A 12,735-nucleotide genomic window follows, 5' to 3' on the forward strand; every position below is an offset into this window, starting at 1 on the left:
ACATGCAGGCAAGGAGCTGGACACCCAAATTTGTGTCCTCGCCATATACCTGCGCGCAATACCTGATAAACATTCTTCTTAGATTAAGAATCGGTAAGCTATACAATTTTTTTTGTAGCACACAACTTTAGATCTGAAATTCAGTAGTAATAACTCATCTCCTTGTAGAACTCAACCACAGCAGACCAGAAGAGAAGGAAGGAAGATGCAATGTGTACCTGACATGAGGCAGCGACCGTGGCGAACAAATGGAGGCAGGACACCAGCATCTTGATGTTGCACGAGGTCTCAGGGGTTGCTGATGATATGCATCTGCTTGTGAATCCCCTGCTCCACGCCCTTGGCATCGCCCCCTGCTCCTCAACCCCTTGTGCCGCTCGTGTCCAGGCACATGGGAGAAGCTTGAGGTTGCCGCACGCCTGCTCGTCCCTCCCGCCGCCACCAGCAACCGGCGCCCATGAAAAGCGGCGGCGCTTCCCTCGCCCTCGAGCGTCCGCATCCGAGAGTCACTCCCCGTGGCAGGTTGAGACCCGTCGAGGCGAATACGGCTTGGGGAGGTGTTGGCGGCGGCAACCCTAGCGGCGGCGGCGGCGGCTGCAGTGGAAAGAACGAGAGAGATGGGAAGTTGCGTGCAATGGGAAGCAAACGCGAGGCGCTCTTCTCGTTCTCCTGTAATGTGGTGGGCCAACCAGGACCAAAAAAAGAACAACACGAATACGCCAATACGGAACGAGCTTTTCCACACGATCCCTGGCGCCACGTGGCTATCGTGAGCGTTAGCTCTTGATGCACACCTTATTATTTTTGATAGTAAGCTTTCACGTGCAATGCACGTATTGATTAATACAAAAACAATATAATCAGCAAATCAAATCATGAGACATTCAATTTAATACTCGCAATCATGCACACGTAATGTAAACCATGAAAAACATGAATTTAAGATCACTAACCCTAAACTCTAAACCCTAAAGTAAACAATTGCTTACATAATAGACTATGAATAGGAATATAAGACATAAATGAATAAACAAGTATAAAAGCAATGCAAACACAAATTAAGGGCACATAATTATGGAAAAAATGGAACACAATGTACAAGACAGCAATATCCAACCATGTTATGAAATGTATGGAGTAAGTTCAAACTTTGAGTGGTATCGTTTATTCCATGTCAATAATACATAAAAATACATCGGACAGAGAATACAGAAACCAAGCAAGAATTTTTTTTCTATTGCGCCAGCCCAATAAATCCACTTGCGCGAAACCATCCCATCTCCATTGAGATGCCTTCACCAAGATTATGATCTCTGCTTCGTCTTTATCCAGGGTCATTACTGAAAAGGTATTTAAGTTGTTCAATGATCATCACACAATATCAGAGATAAATAGTACTTTCATGGAGAAACAATTAAAAGAAAAGACACTTTGCTAGCGATCTCGGAGTACCGTATACACAGTTGTACTGCCAGGGTAAGAAATGACAAAAACATAAAAAAAATCTGATATTACATCATGCCCGTGCATTGCAACGGGACAAAGATTGCCTATTTAAATACCGAGACATTGATAAAAACATCATACAATTTATAAGCATGGGCGTGGAGCAAAATATTCGATATAATAAGATAGTTCAAAGTTGTGAGAACAGTTGGATGTGATTCCACAACCAGCATAAAAGAGCAAAAAAAGGTGCAGAGGCATTGAAACAAATTAAGACGACAAACATCCAGGTTCAATACAAACCTAAAAAGGTCCTTGGCTGAAAAGTCGAAACATATGCCAAGCGCCGACAAACATAGGGTTAAGTTCGTGCTGAAGTATACACGCGCTTTGTACTTGAGGCAAAATAAGACGATTTACCACTGGTTTTTCTAAGTTTTTTGTTTACGCTTTTTCTTCTGTATTTTGCTTTTGTTTTTCAGCAGGTTTTCTCGGTTCAGTGATTCTTTTATTTTCTTTGTTTCTCTTTGGTTTTCAATATTTCTTTTCTCAGTTTACACTAGGTTTTTTTCTTTTATCTTCATTTTTCTCCGGTTTCATTTTTCCTTCTAATTTTACATTGGTTTTCTTTTGTTTTCTTTTGGATTTTATTGTTTTTATACACATTTTCGGTATCTACCTAATACATTATTCTAATACATGTCTAATATTTCTTAAATACAAGATTAACATTTTTTCAACATGCATTACCATTTTTCAAATGCTTGATTAACATTATTCAAATACAATATTAACATTTTTCAAATACATGGTCAAAAAAATTATATATACACATTAACATTTTTCAAATGCTTGCGTAACTTTTCTCAAATATCAGATCTATATTTTTTTTAATACATGATCAACATTTTTTGTACACATTTAACATTTTTCAAATACTTGACTAATATTTTTCAAATACCGGATCTACATTTTTATAAAACATGCTCGACATTTTTTCTATAAGCATTTAACATTTATTAAATACTAGATCTATATTTTTTGCATGGTCAACATTTTTTCTATGCACATATGAGATTTTTCAAATACTTGTTCAACAAAATTTAAATGCTTTATTATCATTTTTTAAATATATGATCACATTTTTATATACGTGATAATATTTTATTTATGCATATTTAACATTTTTAAATGATTGGTTAACATTTTTCCAATGTTTTTCATAGAGTGCTTTTTTATAAAGTATGAAGACAAGTAAAAAGTAAATCAAAAAAGAAAAATAAAAGGGTTGTGGCCCCCCGCGCTCCTGGGCCGGCCCATCTCGCTCCCCTACAGTGAGCGTAGGTCTCGCTCAAAGCAAGATATAGGGGTGCCCGCTATATATCGCCTACTAGGAGGCAGAGTACCATCTCGCTTCTGGCGGCGTTTTACTGGGTTTTCTTTGTTCTTTTTTGTTTTACTTTTTCCTTCGTTTTTCTTTGGGTTTCCTCTGGTTTTTTTCTTTGGTTTTCTTCCATTTCCCTTTTTCTTTTCTGTTTCCTTTTTCCTCCTTGATTTTATATTTCTTTCTCGTTTTTTTGTTTCTCTCTTCATTTTCACTGACTTTCTTCGGTTTTCTTCGGGCTCTCCCCCCTTTTTTTAACACATGTCTACATTTCATATGTATTGTATATTTTTCGTATATATGAGGAACATTATTTACATGTTTATCAATTTTTAAGCACATGATTTTCAACAATATAGCTATTACATGAAATTTTCTCTTCATGATCCACATGCATGCAAAGTTGACACTCTTCCGAAATAGTGGGGTTATCACAAAATAGAGTCATGACCTCTCCAAACCCACTTTTATCAAAATTTTCATAAGATTGAACATTATTCAAATATGTGGGATTTAAAGTTGACACTCTTTCAAACCCACTTTCAGTATTATTGCAAACATTATTATCAATCTCATACTCATCATGGGCTTAAATAAATTTTTTTAATTGTAAGAAGAATCACCCCAATCATGATCATTGCAACAAGTAGTGGACATAGCAAAACTAGCATCCCCAAGCTTAGGGTTTTGCATATCATTAACACAATTGTCATCAATAGTATTTATACTAATAGCATTGCAATCATGCTTTTCATTCAAGGAGCTATCATGAATCACTTCATAAATTTCTTCTTTTAGCACTTCATCACAATTTTTAGATTCACGAATTTCAAGCAAAACTTCATAAAGATAATCTAGTGCACTCAGTTCACTAGCAATTGGTTCATCATAATTGGATCTCTTAAAAAGATTAGCAAGTGGATGAGGATTCATAAACTCTTTGCTTCTGATTTTCAATAAACACATAATTATACCAAGCAAACGAGCAAACAAACCAAGTAAGACATAAGGGCAAACAAAAAGACGAACGGAAGAAGGGCGAATAAAAAGGCAAATCTTTTCGAAAGTCGTTTTAGAAGTGGGGGAGAGGAAAACGAGAGGCGAATGGCGAATAATGTAATGCAAGAGATGAGAGTTTATGATGGGTATTTGGTAGGCTTGGCGTAGATCTCCCCGGCAACGGCGCCAGAAATTCTTCCTCCTACTTCTTGAGCTTGCGTTAGCTTTTCCCTTGAAGAGAAAAGTGAAAGTGCAACTATCCCTGGGTGGTTTTGGTAATTCCTAACAATATATAGCTCATTGAGCTAATACTATTTTGAGATAAATATTTCAGGAAAGCTCAATGATTGGCATGGCATGGATTAGAAATGTGGACCCCTCAAAATGCTAAGGACAAAATATTGGCTCAAGCTCTAAAGCTCAAGACTCTACATTTTACCTTTTAGTGATCCAAGATCACATTGAATCCATAGGAAAAGCCAATACTATTAAAAGGGGATGAGGTATTGCTTAATGGGTTAGTTGCTCAAAATTCTTAGTGATATGCTCCAAAACCCTCAACCAATTTCTCATATCCACATATGTCCCAAACCAGAAGTCAAACTCGGCCCCACCGAAACTTTCTATCAGGCGCCATCGAGTTTAGTTGACATAGCCACTGCCACAAAACCCTAGTCTTTTCAGTCTCAACGATAGGGATCTCGGTCTCACCGAGATGGGATTACAAACTCTCTGTTTCCCTTTGTAACGTTTCGGTCCAACCAAAATGAGCGATCGGTCCCACCGAGTTCGCAATGCAAACTCTGTGTTTCCCCTTCGTAATGTTTCAGTTTCACCGAGATGAGCGAATCGGTCCCACCGAGTTTGCCTGACAAACTCTCTGGTTAGCTTATTACAAAAATCGGTCCCACCGAGTTTGTGTAATCGGTCTCACCGAGATTACGTTATGCCCTAACCCTAATGAAATCGGTCTCACTGAGTTGACATGTCGGTCCCATCGAAAATCCTAACGTTCACATTTTGAACTAAGTCGGTCCAATCGAGTTTCATTATTTGGTCCCACCGAGTTTGGTGATTTGTGTGTAACGGTTAGATTTTGTGTGAAGGCTATATATACCCCTCCACCCACTCTTCATTCGTGGAGAGAGCTATCAAAACATGCCTACACTTCCATCATACATTTTCTGAGAGAGAACCACCTATTCATGTATTGAGGTCAAGATATTCCATTCCAACCATATGAATCTTGATTTCTAGCCTTCTCCAAGTTGCTTTCCACTCAAATCATCTTTCCACCAAATCCAAATCTGTGAGAGAGAGTTGAGTGTTGGGGAGACTATCATTTGAAGCACAAGAGCAAGGAGTTCATCATCAACACACCATCTATTACCTTTTGGAGAGTGGTGTCTCCTAGATTGGTTAGGTGTCACTTGGGAGCCTCCGTCAAGATTGTGGAGTTGAACCAAGAAGTTTGTACGGGCAAGGAGATCGCCTACTTCGTGAAGATCTACCCTAGTGAGGCAAGTCCTTCGTGGGCGATGGCCATGGTGGGATAGACAAGGTTTCTTCTTCGTGGACCCTTCGTGGGTGGAGCCCTCCGTGGACTCGCGCAACCGTTACCCTTCGTGGGTTGAAGTCTCCATCAACGTGGATGTACGATAGCACCATCTATCGGAACCACGCCAAAAATCTCCGTGTCTACATTGCGTTTGCTCCCTCCAAACTCCTCCCTTTACCTTCATGTGCAATGTTTTACATTCCGCTGCTATACTCTTAGACTTGCATGTGTAGGTTGATTGCTTGAGCAGTGCTAAGTTGCTAAAATCTGCCAAGACTTAAAATTGGGAAAAGGCTAGATTTTTATTTGGTCAAGTAGTCTAATCACCCCCCTCTAGACATACTTTCGATCCTACAGAAAGGGTGATGCAGCACAGTAGAGATAAGTATTTCCCTCAGTTAAGAACCAAGGTATAAATCCAGTAGGAGAAGAACGCGCGAATCAACAATACCTGCACAAACAATCAAACACTTGCACCCAACGCGATAAAGGGGTTGTCAATCCCTTCACAGTCACTTGCAAAGGTGAGATCTGATAGAGATAGATAAAAGTAAACAAAAGATAACTAAATATTTTTGTGTTTTTTGGTTTATAGATCTGAAAATAAAAGATTGCAAAATAGTAGATCAGAAACTAATATGATGGAAAATAGACCCGGGGCCATAGGTTTCACTAGAGGCTTTTCTCTTGAAGGCAAATAATACGGTGGGTAAACAAATTACTGTCAAGCAATTGATAGAAAAACGCAAAGTTATGACGATATCCAAGGCAATGATTATGTAATATAGGCATCACGTCCGTGTCAAGTAGACCGACTCCTGCCTGCATCTAGTACTATTACTCCACACATCGACCGACTCCTGCCTGCATCTAGAGTATTAACTTCATGAAGAACATACTAACGCTTTTAAGTAAGATGACATGATGTAGAGGAATAAACTCAAGCAATATGATGTAAACCCCATCTTTTTATCCTTGATGGCAAGAATACAATACGTCCCTCGCTACCCCTACTTTGTCATTGGGTGAGGACACCGCAAGAATGAACCCAAAGCTAAGCACTTCTCCCATTGCAAGAAAAACCAGTCTAGTTGGCCAAACCAAACCGATAGTTCGAAGAGAATTACAAAGATATCAAATCATGCATATAAGAATTCAGAGTAGATTCAACTAATATTCATAGATAATATGATCATAAATCTACAATTCATCAGATCTCGACAAACACACCACAAAAGAAGATTACATCGGATAGATCTCCAAGAACATCGAGGAGAACATGGTATCGAGAATCAAAGAGAAAGAAGAAGCCATCTAGTTACTAGCTATGGACCCGTAGGTCTGAGGTAAACTACACACGCTTCATCGGAAGGGCAATAGAGTTGATGTAGATGCCCTCCGTGATCGAATCCCCCTCCAGCAGGGTGCCGGAAAAGGCCCCAAGATGGGATCTCACGGGAACAGAAGGTTGCAGCGGTGGAAAAGTGTTTTTGTGATGCTTCTGGAGGTTCGGGAATATATGTGAATATATAGGAGGAAGAACTAGGTCAGGGGAGTCATGAGGGGCCCACAAGGTAGCCCCTCGAGGGCGCGCCCTCCACCATTGTCGCTGCCTCGTGGCTCTTCTGACTTGAACTCCAAGTCTCCTGGGGTCTTTTGGTCCAAGAAAAATCATCGTGAAAGTTCTATTCCGTTTGGACTTCGTTTGATATTTCTTTTCTTTGAAGGTAAAAAACAAGAAAAAATAGAAACTGGCACTAGGCTCTAGGTTAATAGGTTAGTCCCAAAAATAATATGAAATAGCATACTGATGCATATAAAACATCCAAAACAGATAATGTAATAGAATGGAACAATCAAAAATTATAGATGCATTGGAGACGTATCATTGGTCGGCTTGCAACTTAGCTCCGTTGACAAACACACACAACCCCCTAGTTATGAGTCGATGGTTGACTTGCAACTGGGCCCCTAACACACACACACACACACCCTCCCATAGTTGCGAGTCGATGGTCGGCATGCATTTAGGGACCCTTGGCAAACACACACTCCCCTAGTTGTGAGTCGATGGTTAACATGCAACTGGGGGGCCTCGACAAACACAAACACCCTTAGTTGTCAGTCGATGGTCGGCTTGCAATTGCGGGTTGTCGTCAAACACACACACCCTAGTTGCGAGTCGATGGTCGACATGCAACTAAGTATCCTCGACAAAACACACATTGACACCTAAGGGACCATGATACGTCTCCAACGTATCTATAATTTTTGATTGTTCCATGCTGTTATATTATCAATCTTGGATGTTTTATAATCATTTTATAGTCATTTTTTGGTACTAACCTATTGACATAGTGCCAAGTGCCAGTTGCTGTTTTTTCCATGTTTTTTTACATCGCAGAAAATCAATATCATACGGAGTCCAAATGCCCAAAAACTTTATGAAGAATTTTTACGGGCCAGAAGGAACACAACGGGCCCTGGCTGCGCCTCGGGGGCGCCCCGAGGGGGGCACAACCCACCAGGGCACGCCAGGAGGCCCAGGCACGCCCTGGTGGGTTGTGCCCACCTCGGGTGCCCACCGGACTGCCTCTTTGCTATATAAATACCCCAATATTCCAGAAACCCTAGGGGAGTCGACGAAATATTCATCCAGCCGCCGCAGAGTCCAGAACCAGCAGATCCAATCTAGACACCATCTCGGATGGGGTTCTCCACCTCCATTGGCGCCTCTCTGATGATGCGTGAGTAGTTCTTTGTAGACCTTCAGGTCCGTAGTTAGTAGTTAGATGGCTTCATCTCTCCCTCTTGATTCTCAATACAATGGTCTCTTGGAGATCCATATGATGTAACTCTTTTGCAGTGTGTTTGTTGGGATCTCATGAACTTTGAGTTTATGATCAGTCATATCTTTTTATATCCATGAAATTTATTTGAGTTTCTTTGATCTCTTATATGCATGATTGCTCATAGCCTCGTATTTCTTCTCCGATATTTGGGTTTTGTTTGGCCAACTTGGTCTATTTATCTTGCAATGGGAAGAGGTGCTTTGTAGTGGGTTCGATCTTACGGTGCTTGATCCCAGTGACAGAAAGGGAAACAACACGTATGTATCGTTGCTACTAAGGATAAAACGATGGGGTCTATCTCTACATAGATAGATCTTGTCTATATCATGTCATCGTTCTTATTGCATTACTCCGTTTTTCCATGAACTTAATACACCAGATGCATGCTAGATAGCAGTCGATGTGTGGAGTAATAGTAGTAGATGCAGGCAGGAGTCGGTATACTAATCTTGGACATGATGCCTATATAATGATCATTGCCTAGATATTGTCATGAGTATTTGAAGTTCTATCAATTTCCCAACAGTAATTTTTTCACCCACCGCTTTGCTATTTTTCTCGAGAGAAGCCACTAGTGAAACCTACGGCCCCTGGGTCTCTTTCTCATATTATTTGCCTTTGCGGTCTACTTTTATTTGCTTTTATTTTCAGATCTATTAATCCAAAAACCCAAAAATACATTGCTGCAATTTATCCTTATTTATTTTTTTGGCGTTCGATCTATCAATCTACTACAAATTTACCTCACATCCATTTGCCTATCTTGAGGTGCTGTACCCCGGAAGGGATTGACAACCCCTTTAACACGTCGGGTTGCGAGAAGTTGTTATTTGTGTGCAGGTGTTGTTTACGTTGTGTTGCTTGGTTCTCCTATTGGTTCGATAACCTTGGTTTCATATCCGAGGGAAATACCTACCGCCGCTGTGCTGCATCATCCCTTCCTCTTTGGGAAAATACCGACGTAGCTTTAAGCGACATCAAAAGGAATTTCTGGCATCGTTGTCGGGGAGGATCTTCAGCATATACCAGGTTCCTAATCACAAATCTCATCTCCTCGCAATTTACATTATTTGCCATTTTCCTCTCGTTTTCCTCCCACCCACTTCACAAAAATTTGTCATTTTATTCGCCTCTCTTTTTCATTCACCGTTTTCTTGCCAGATCTGTTTTTGTGTGCACTTTTGTTTGCATGGTCATGATGCCTCAAATAAAATATTATGATGTTCCTTACCCAAATATTTTGCTTGAAATTGAGAAAAGTATTAAGGAATATATGACTACACAATTTGAGCATAATAAGTATTTTTGCTGAAGAACTTAAGGAGCACTCCATTGTGCTCGATGCTATTACGAAAAACTTGATGATATCAGTAGAGAAGTTTGCAAACTCCAATCTAAGTATGCTTTTGCTGAAAGTTTGCTAGGAAAGATATCCGATGCACAAGCTACCTTGGTAAATCAAATGGCCGCTAAACCAATCTCGTTAGAAGACAAAAGTGATGAAGATATTAAAATGATTGGTGTTTCTTCTATTGATTCCTTGTTTAGTAATGTTAATATTGATGAAAAGGGGACTGGAGAAGAGTCAACTTTAGGTAGAAGGCGTCCCAATATTTCGGAGGGTGAAAATCTTGTTGAGAAAATTGATGAAAGTGGGTTTAGAGAGGTCAAAACTTTAACTAGTGATGTGCGCACTCTTTTGGATTACAAAGACTTTAGTTATGATAGTTGCTCCTTGATTGATTGTATTTTTTGTTGCAATCCATGATAAATTCACCCCATGCTTATGAACAAAATAAGGCTTTTACTAAACATATTGTTGATGCTATGATGAAAGCTTTTGAAGAAAAATTGGAATTAGAAGTATCAATTCCTAGAAAATTGCATGATGAATGGGAACCTACTATCAAAGTCAAGATTAAAAATTATGAGTGTTTTTCTTTGTGTGACTTGGGTGCTAGTGTTTCTACAATTCTGAAACCTTTATGTGATGTGCTTGGTCTTACCGATCTTGAATCATGCTCTTTAAATTTGCACTTAGCGGATTCTACTATTAAAAATCCTATGGGAAGAACCTATTAGGAATTATGTGCCCATAGATTTTATTGTTCTTGATATTGATTGCAATCTATCTTGTCCAATTATTCTTGGTAGACCGTTTTTACGCACTATCGGTGCCGTGATTGATATGAAATAAGGCAATATTAAGTTCCAATTTCCTTTGAGGAAGGGTATGGAACACTTCCCTAGAACAAGAATTAGGCCACCATATGAATCAATCATGAGGGCATCTTATGGATCTCGAACCAAAGATGACAAAATTTAGATCCTTGCTTTATGCCTGGCTAAGGGCGTAAAAGTATAGCCCTTGTTGGGAGGCAACCCAATGAATAAATTTTATTTTTGCCTTTTGCTTCCTGTTTTTGAGTGTTAACACAATTATGCCACTGTTATGATTGTGTTTTTTATGTTTTAATTAGTGTTTGTGCCAAGTAAAGCCTTTAGTATCTTCTTGGGTGATAATTGTTTGATCTTGCTAAAAAAACAGAAACTTTTATGCTCACAAAAATAATTTTTATTTTTACCAGAGAGCGATAAAATATCCATTCCACCTGCAGTAGATCAATATACAAATTTCTGGTCTTCCTAATTTTTCAGAATTTTTGGAGTTACAGACGTATTCAAAATAGTTAGATTGCTACAGACTATTCTGTTTCGACAGATTCCGTTTTCTTTGTGTTGTGTGCTTATTTTGATGGCTCTATGGTTTTGTTTGATGAGTTTTTGCCATAGAAAAGTTGGAATATAGTAGATATAATACAAAAAAATATGAATTGGTTTTATACAATACTTATAGTAGTGATTTATTATTCTTATACTAACGGATCTCACGAAGGTTTTGTTGAGTTTTGTGTATTTGAAGTTTTCAAGTTTTGGGTTATCTTACGATGGATGAAGGAATAAAGGATAGAAGAGCCTAAGCTTGGGGATGCCCCGGCATCCCAAGCTATTATCCAAAAATGAGCAACCAACTAAGCTTGGGGATGCCCCTGAGTGGCATCCCCTCTCCCTTCTAACGATCATCGATATTTTACTCGAAACTATATTTTCATTCGTCACATGATATGTGTTTTGCTTGGAGCATCTTGTACGATATGAGCTTTTGCTTGTTTTATTTTGTCTCTTAACACTAGTGCGCGTCGGTACTAAACAAACGGTTTTTAACCCCTTTCCGCGATGACATTTCGAACCGTCGCCAAGTGAGTGTGGGCGATAGGGGGGTCCTTCCCACACGACCTAGAAACCGTCGGGGATAGGGACCCTACAGTACTCCTACTCATTTCTACTCGCATTGCCATCGTAGTCGGTATTCTGTGGTGCTGCGTTTACGATGCGTGACCCATCACAAACGACTCACTATTATAGAACATGTATGATGTGCGGCCCATCACAAGCGGTTCACTGTTAAGAAGATTAGCTAATCGTCGTACGAGTGTCGGACAGGATTACGAAACGTCGGACCGTCGTAACATCGTCGTACACGACAACTATCACACACGCTATTCTGTAGTGCAACGTTTACGATGCATACTTCATCAGAAACAGTTCATGGTTGCAAATCATGTACGATAAGGCAACTAACACAAACATTTAGTTTGCCCGCACCGTTTGTGATATTGTCTGACATCGCACACGTTTCCTCTCCGTGAACCGTCTCGGATTATGGTGTATATCACAAATGTTTTACCAACCGTGTGTGCCGTAACAACCTGGAGAGCATAAGTTCACCGTAATTTAATTGCTGCTATTTCAAATTGTACCGGATTTGAATTTGAATTTGAATGTATGCTACAACTTTATTCATATCCATCAAGTTCAAAAACCAATGCATTATTCGATTCATAGGTACATATGTTCAAGAATTACATAAGAACCAAATAAAGAATGATGAACCATAGTTGTATACTTGTACTATTAAAGACGGTAAAGAAAGAGGCGAAATATATTCTGGTTGCTGAACAAGGTGAAGCGGAATGCCCATATTGTGCCCTCCTCCATGCAGAAGGCACGCACGACTCTAGTCCAACCCCTTGTGATGGCCGACCACCCATCCTTCACATTCTTCATGAAAACATCTAGATAATCATCGTGTTCTGGTAGAAATACTTTAACATTTGCATGCCCACCAATCATGTAGTTTGAGAGGTAATCTTGAGTAAACTGCTTTGGCAACCACTTCAAAGGAAAAAGATCCAGACATTGTCACCTAACACAACTCATTATGGGCAGTAAAAAGAAGGCTGCAGAGTTCTTACTTACCATCCTGCAGTTCGCTGTTGTCTTGGATAAAGTGTAAACAAATAGTTTAATTGCCATCTTTGGACTCATTTTACTAACAATCTTTATCAGCTTCCTCACTTGATGCTGGTTCATCGATATCTCATTGCCACATACGCAGAAAGGGTTGAAGCGCGGATCTTTACCAATGACATATG

The 12,735-nt window shown here is 39.6% G+C and overlaps 1 long non-coding RNA gene across 1 annotated transcript; it reads left to right on the forward strand.

Annotated features, from left to right (window-relative positions):
- On the forward strand, window positions 1-744 carry LOC125512364. Its single transcript, XR_007285333.1, has 2 exons — window positions 1-93; window positions 169-744. It is a non-coding gene; the product is annotated as an uncharacterized LOC125512364 (long non-coding RNA).
- Window positions 745-12,735: the final 11,991 nt, after the last annotated feature.

This window comes from Triticum urartu, chromosome 6 (assembly GCF_003073215.2).
Source record: "Triticum urartu cultivar G1812 chromosome 6, Tu2.1, whole genome shotgun sequence".
Lineage (NCBI taxonomy): Eukaryota > Viridiplantae > Streptophyta > Magnoliopsida > Poales > Poaceae > Triticum > Triticum urartu.